The 8,327-nt window shown below is 31.8% G+C and overlaps 1 long non-coding RNA gene across 1 annotated transcript; it reads left to right on the top strand.

Moving 5' to 3' along the window:
• Window positions 1-959: 959 nt before the first annotated feature.
• LOC112776287 (uncharacterized) lies at window positions 960-2,297 on the top strand. The gene is made up of 3 exons (XR_003189907.3): window positions 960-1,419; window positions 1,523-1,764; window positions 1,881-2,297. It is a non-coding gene; the product is annotated as an uncharacterized lncRNA (long non-coding RNA).
• Window positions 2,298-8,327: the final 6,030 nt, after the last annotated feature.

Genomic DNA, 8,327 nt, shown 5'->3' on the forward strand with positions numbered 1-8,327 from the left:
TTTGAGACCATTATTCTTAAACTTGACACATCAATTTTTTTTGTTCATAGTTGACAGAAAAATACCCATAAAATTTATATTGTGTTACAAAAATAGAAGATAAGAATCGAAATTAATCATTTTTATTTTAAGATATCACGTTATTATTCTGAAAAAATCGATAAAGACCAAATTAATAGCTCACTCTTTAATTTTGACTCGGTGTAGAAACTGAGCTATGATAATTTTTCAAAAGTGCTTATAGTAATATATGGTTTGGGTGAGTAGCTGTTCAAGTAAGAAAATAATCCGAAAATTCTGATTTTTAATTTCAAGGTGGAGACCCTCGTGCACCCTCTTAAGGGTGGGTGCTTCAAGTTCCATGATCTATGCCACCACAATTGATAACGGCATTATCCCCTATCATTAAATATAGTCCGTTTGGCATCTAACGTTTGGAGAGGGACAAAGAAAGGGTTGTCATGCTGTATCTTCCCCAAGACTGAAAGACTTTTTGACTTCTAATGGAAGGTATATGCATGGACCATATTATTATTGGTACGCCATAAAATTACAATGAAACGATGTTTTCTTTTAGAGATAACTACCAATTTAGTATCTAAAAGATTTAATCACTAAAAAAAAAATTAAAAATATTATTAACAAAAAAATCCTTAAAAAATAATTAATTTTAATAAAAATGACCAACTATCAATTAAATTAATTAACGTAAACATTAAAAATTATTCATACTTTTAATTTTTATAATATCATAAACACTTTCATTTTAGTTTATTAAAATTCCTAATAATCATTTTCTTTTTGGGATAAGTACTTTCTTCATTCTCAAGATTTGGAGTCAAAATCAAAATCAACTTTTTTTTTTTATTAAAATCATCCTTAACGTTACAAAACATTATAAATTTTTTTTACCAAATTATTCTTATTAAATAATAAAAATAATTAAAAAATTATAAAATAAAATAAAAAAGAAAAAAAAAAAAGAAAGAAAACAAAGAGGAAGGGGAAGGGGGAATCGGGTGGGGGCAGGCAAAATGAAAGGGGAAGGGGAAGGGGGGAGGTCGTGCACCCGCCGCCGCTCCTGCGTCCAACCCGCAGCCACCGGCCGTCGCAAGCTTGCATGGAGGCACCGCCGCTGCCGTCCAGCTCCCGACCCTCCACTGTTAACTGTTCGAGTTTTCCCTGCCTCTTCCCAAAGCCGCCATTTGCCCCTGCCTTAGCCCACCGCCGCAACCCTTTCTCTTTTCTTCTTCCTCTACTCTTTTGTCTTCTCCTCTGTCCACTGACCCATGGCCGAACCACCACCAGCGACTACCTCAGCTGCCTCTAGCAGCTGCTGTCCTCACCACCGCCGCTAGTCACCGCCGCTGCAACATCCACCTCTCCCTTGATTTCTTTTTGCTTTGTTCTTCATTACAGGTTCATGAACCAACCCACTTTCAGTTCCTCTAATTTTTGTTTAATTTAACTTAGGTTTAATTCCCGAATTGTAAAACATGTATGATTCAACTTGAAATTTCAGATGATAATCAAGATCCATTTGCATTTGATGAGGATGACATTGCACCTCCTAAGTGGGATTTACCATCAATCAAGCAAAGAAAGTCGCATGCTAAAAAATATGAGGTAACAAGCAGAGAATTTGAAGAAGGATGTTTATCATAGACTAGTTTGAGCAATGGGGATGTCAATTGTTCCAGTTCTTACGTTGATGGTGAAGAAGGTTCTAGTCTTATCACTGATTGCCTTCTTACTGCTATTAAGGTATCTTTATGATTTTCTCTGATCTATTGTTTTGTGTCTTCTCTATATAATTCTTTCCTTAGTTTTGGTAAGTTGGGATTTCTATAAATTAATATTGTATAGTTGTATGATTGTAGGTGCTGATTAATTTGACTAATGACAAAACCCTATTGGCTGTCATCAAATTGCTGAATATGGAGGATTGGAGATTATGCCTCTGTTAATTGCTCAGCATTTTCCTTACGATGAGGGGGTGGGGGGTGATGGAGTGGGGTGAGGGGGTGGGAGTTACGGTGAGGGAGTGAGGGGGTGAGGGAGTGGGACTAATGAAGGAGGAAGGGAAATTGGGGGTAGGTTGGGGTGAGGAGAAGAGACGAAGAGATGCTGGGTGTAGGTGGGGTGGGGTTTTATTTTTTTTTAATATTATTTTTATTAATAGTTAAGGGTAATTTGATTCAAAAAAATAGAAAATGATGATTTTATAACGTTTTGTAACAATGAAGATCATTTTAATAAGAAAAAAAATCGGAGACGATTTTGATTTTGACCCTAAATCTTAAAGACGAAAAAAGTACTTATCTCTTCTTTTTTCTAAAACTATCATTCTTCTTTTTCATCATTATTATCATCCACCATCTCTTTTTCTTCTTCTCCAATTTCCTCATACCCTTAATTTTCTCCGCCATCCTCCTTTTCTTCCTTTACTTACAACTTTTAAATCAAATATGTATTTTAAATTCATTATATATTTTATTAAGGCTCGGTGTTGTTGGCATTGAATCCAACTTTATTGTTGGTCATCATAATGTTCCATTCTAAATTTAATGTTTTAAGCGAAATAAAATCTCCATTCAGCATTCAATCAAATCCCCTTCAAGTTCATTTACAAATTAGTTAAATGGATTATTATCTAGCAAGCAAATCTATGATAATAGAACAGGAACAAATAGAATATGAAAAAAATCAAATAGAATAAAAAAAAGAGAAGTCTATGAGAGACCATAGAATGAGAAAAACATAATAAAAAAAAAATCCAAACATGAAAATTGAAACTCACTTACCTAAGTTTCCTATTTGATAAAATAGAACTAACACTAAAGCTGTGAAGAAAAAAGAGAAGATGTGGATTCAAGGTATGAGTGATGATTGGTGGTATCGTGGTAGCAAAACCAAGAAAAGAAGGTGAAGGAAGATCTTTCCTTGTAGCGTGGTTAGAAAATGCGACACTAGCAGCAACAGTAGAGACAGCAAAAGGGATTAGAATTAAAATTTGAGTGTTTTTGAAATTATAAAACTTAAAAGTTTAGGTATTTTATAATTATAATAATTGCTAACTGTCACGTCAATATTTAACGTTAATTTCAGTTAATTCAATTGACAGTTAATTAATTTTTTGTTAATAACATCTTTTAAAATTTTCTTTGTCAGTATTTAAATTTTTTGGATATCAAATTAATAATCATTTATTTTCTTTATTCATCCATCATGTGCTTGGAATATCTATTATTTATATCAAGATTTTGAGAATCAGATTAATAAAACTAATCAATAAATTAGTCCAAAAATTCAATGATCTAATTGTAGTTAAACCGTAAATAAATAAATAATAAAAATTATTTAAATTATCAACATAAATTTTTGAAAAGCTAAGTTTACTAATTCGATATTAAAGTCTAAAATTTTACCTTTTTATTTACCAAATCATGAATGCCATAAGTCATAATATAGTAAAAATAACAACATATTAGATTAATATAACTACAAAAGCAACATAAGCTAAAAATTATAGAAATATTTAAAGGAAGTGACCATGATAGCAAAAGTTCACTGTAAAAGAACAAAAACATACAAAAAAAAAATAAAAGAAAAAATTACAGAACCATTAATGCAATATTTAGTTTTGAAAGGAAAAAAAACAAAAATTGATATAAAAAAAACATAAATAACTAAAAGGTACATAATAACAATTCCAATGATAAAAAAATTTGGAACCTCATACACTGTGCGTCAGCAAAAGATAAGAGCCTAGTGTTGAAGTAAACAAAAAGAGAGTTTCTTCACGTGTTTTAAAGTAATAAAAGCCCTGCTTAGAGGAATTCTTTTTCTTTCAATTTAACTAATAATATATAGACATCTGTTTACTAAATTAAAAAAATAAATAATATTTTGTTAATAAATTTAATACTTTATATACATATATGAGCTCATCGTTAGATATATTAACGTTATATATATTATACTTTACGTATATAATTAATTATTATAATTATTAATAAATTAAATATGATTTAATTATTTTATATAAATATTTAAATATTTATATAAAATAATTAAATCATATTTAATTTATTAATAATTATAATAATTAATTAGATCTCTATTTAATTAATAATTTATATTAATTATTTAAATTATAATTAATTAAATTTGTTTACATAAAAAAATAATTTTAATTTTTTACACATTATAAAATAATTTTTTTAATGAGTTGTTTATTTTTATTTATAAAATTTGAAATGCTAGCCACATTACAAAATTAGCCGACGCAAAACTAACCGTTACTATATTACCGTTATTATTAATAAATTAATATTTTGTTATTCTATATATACTACTTACATACACTTCTATTCTCACACTTTCTTCTACTCTTCTTCATCTTCTTTCAAAGTTTACGAAATCAAAATTCTATTACTATTTTTTTGTTCAAAAAAATAGATCCAAACCAACTCAACTCTTTTTTCAATTACTTACAAAACTTTTCTCAAACTCCAAATACCCAACAATCTCAAACCTCAAATTCTCAAATTCCAAATCAAAACTTCACACTATCAAATACATTTAAAAATCCACAAAATCTTCCTAATTTCAATTTTCAACCTCTTTATAACAATCAATTTCCTATGTTCCAAACACAAAATCAAAATTCACAAACACCACATTTTTCATTTGCATCCATATTTAACCCCTCTATTGGAAATGTTATTTCAACATCCTTACCATTTTCAATTCAATTTAGTGCATCGAGACATAGCTCATTTGGTGTTGGTGGCTCTTTTAACCCATCCCCTCAGACTCCGATACAATCTAGTTCAAATTCGCAATATTCATATTTTACCAACTCTCGTGGATTAGATGCTATCGACCTCAATGAAGATGACATTGAAAATCGTAGGTAAGATAGTATTTAACACTGACAATGGGAAGAGGATGTGATGTTGATTAGTGCATGGTTGAATGTTTCAACCGACCCTATAGTTGGTACCGACCAAAAAGGCGAAATATTTTGGAGTCGAATTCACAGTTATTGTGTGGAATTTAGCTCCAACATAAAAAAGGGGGACAGTTACATGTAAGAAACGATGGTATAAGATCAATAAGGCAGTTGCACAATTTGCTGGTTGCTACGATCAAGCTAGTCAAAATATAAGGAGTAGTTTGAATGCTGATGATATAAAGGAGTTGGTCTATAAACTTTATTCCACAAATTATAGTAAAAAAATTCACTTTTAAGAGGCATTAGAATATGTTTCGTTTGGAGAAAAATGGAGAAACTAACTACCTACACAGAGTGGAGGCTCAAAGAGAACCAATGTTAGTGTAATTGGAGCATACTCATTATCATCAAATTCAGAAACACCATTGGCTGACAAAACCGGTGTGGACTCTCCCGTTCGCCCATAAGGATCAAAGATGAGCAAGAGAAATGGTAAGGAAAAAACACAAATGTATGAAGATCTTAGCGAAAAGAAATCATTGATTGCTAAGAAACTATCTCTCATGGAAGATATTAAGAATATTAGAGAAAATGAACTAATGGATAGGAAAAAAGAAAGAGAAGAAGAAATGGAACATAGAGAAAAGATTATGGCAATCAAAGAAAAGGAGTTACAGATTCAAGCGACGATGAATGAATAAGAATTACAAACTTAGAGGTATATTAAAGAAATGGAGATAAATGCAAAGGAAAGGGAAATGGAAAGGATGGCTAAGGAAAGGAAAAGAGAAATGGATATGCAAATACTTAATGCTGACATGTCTACAATGAGTGAAAAACGACGAGCTCTTCATGAGATTGCATGTGAGAAAATAATCAATAAGGGGTTTACTTAATGGTTCCTTGAATTCATAGAGTTAAGTAGTATATTTTTATTTTTATTGCGTATTACTAGTATATGATGTAGTCTGTTTCATTCATTTCTTATGTAACTTTTTAAATTAGTCAATATTATTGTGCCGTTATTGTTTATGAAAGTGATTATTGCAAAACTAGCCGTTTTAAACTTAGACAAGAAAAAACTAGCTGTTAAGTAGTCGTTGCAAAACTAGCCATTTTAAACTTAGACAAGAAAAAACTAGTCGTTAAGTAGCCATTGCAAAACTAGTCGTTGAGAAGTAGCTACTTGTTGCGGAAACACTTATAAATATCAACTATCTATGATTCAACAACTCCATTCCAAATATCGTTTCTCACCTCAAAAGAATACTGAAAAGAACCTCAAGCTATGGCTAGAAAATTTGATGATATGTTTAATGAGGCTTTATATAGTAAAAGAAGACGGCGAGATAATACACTCATAGATAATTGGATCGATGAGTGTTTATTTGATAATTCAAAAGAAGAAGATATCGATAGAAGCTCTATCCCAACTCTTCGTAGATGGATCAATAGAGATCGAGAAGCAGGACATGATCGCCTTTTCCAAGATAATTTTGCAGATGAGCCGGTATATAATGCTGACATTTTTTTACGGAGATTTCGAATGAGAAGACATGTGTTCCTTTGGATAGTAGATGCTTTCTCAAATGCCTATCCGTATTTTCAACAGAGGGTCGATGCAACTGGGAGAAGAGGCTTGTCACCACTCCAAAAATGCACTGCAGCGATACAGATGTTAGCATATGGCGTAGCTGCTGATGCCATTGATGATTATGTGCACATAGGCAAGAGAACTACAATTGAATGCTTGAAAAAATTTGTTGAAGGTGTCATTTCGGTGTTCGAGGATAAATACTTGCGAAAACCAAATTCAAATGATATACGACGCCTGCTACAAATGGCGAAAGGTCGTGGCTTTCCTAGCATGTTGTGTAAAACCCGCGAAATTAGTAAATAATTAGCCAATAAATTAATTATTATTTAAAAAATTAAAAAATTAAATTTAATAGTTAATGAGGTACAAATAATTAAAATATGAATTTTAACACTAATTTTAAAAGATTTGGTCCAAAATTGGACTAAACGAGTCGAATCAAGCGAACCGGGTCCATATTGGGCCCAAGGCCCAACCTCAATCAGCCTTATTTATGCATGCAAGTCCCCCTTTCATAGGGAGAAAGAAAGAACACGGTGAGAGGGTAAGAGAGAGCTTAGGTTGGAGGTTACTATTCACTTCCAACTTTAATCCATCTTATCTTTCAATCTGGAGCTTTAATTGATGAGTCGTTAGTGGCCACGCGTTCGTCTCGAAATTCTCTACAAAGTCAACTAACCAATTTGGTAAGGAATTTAATTTTTCTTACCCAAATCTTCCCTTCTTAGTTTCGAATTTAGGGGGTATTGGAATTGAGAATTTATATGATTTTGATATTTTAGGTTCGAATTAGCTCGCAAAAATTAGCGAGTTTTTGTTCATTTGAGACACGAGTAAGGTAAGAACCTCAAACCTCTTGTTGATTAGTGAATTAGAAAGCTTGGATGTTGATTATAGTGACACGTTGTGGAATTAGATTGAATAATGTTGAATTGGAGTATGTTGATGATGTTGGGAGCTTGATTGTGGGACCTTGGTGGTTAAATTTCTGTTCAGAAAGGCTTTAGAGCTGTGGACTCTTGAGAAACGTTGACCTTGAAGTGTCTCTGGGTTTTTTGAGGAATCAGCCAAGGTATGATTTTGGTTTCTCATAGATAATATATAATGTCTTGTGAAACCTTATGCTAGATGACCATAATATAAGTTGTATGATATGGAAGATTGAGGATTAGTGACTTGTTGTTTGTATTATTGAGTTGAGTGGTTGGATTGTATGTTGAATATATATTAATGTGTGTTGTATGATGGGGCATGATGATGATTGTTAATGGCACGAAACGCGATGTATGACGATTGTGATATTGAATATTGGTGAGATTTGAGCCAAAGGCCGTGACCAGTAAGTCCGGGTAAGTATAATGAATTAAGATTGGCATGGTTTGCATGTTGTATATTGAGGCACGGATATGATCTATGTGAATGTGAGTGGTGTTGATTTGGTTGAGGTATTACAAAAAGTATGTATGGAAATTATGGTATATAGTGGGGGCGGGGGGTTGGAAGTTAGGACTTTTGGAAGTTAGTATGTTGTGAGATGAATGTTATGGAATGAATGAGAAGTGTTTAGGTACGTTTTAAATATGGTTAGTGTGAGATGGAACTTGAAGCTTTGGTTTTTTTGAAATGTCCATTGTGAAAATAGGGGTTTGAGATTTTTAAGCAAAACTTGATTTTTAATGAACTTTGACGATCCATAACTTGAGCCTCGAATTTTGGAAATGAAATCTATTTCAAATTAAAGATATTTTCAATAGCTTTAAAATGGTATAA

The sequence above is a fragment of the Arachis hypogaea genome, chromosome 19 (assembly GCF_003086295.3).
Source record: "Arachis hypogaea cultivar Tifrunner chromosome 19, arahy.Tifrunner.gnm2.J5K5, whole genome shotgun sequence".
Taxonomy (NCBI): domain Eukaryota; kingdom Viridiplantae; phylum Streptophyta; class Magnoliopsida; order Fabales; family Fabaceae; genus Arachis; species Arachis hypogaea.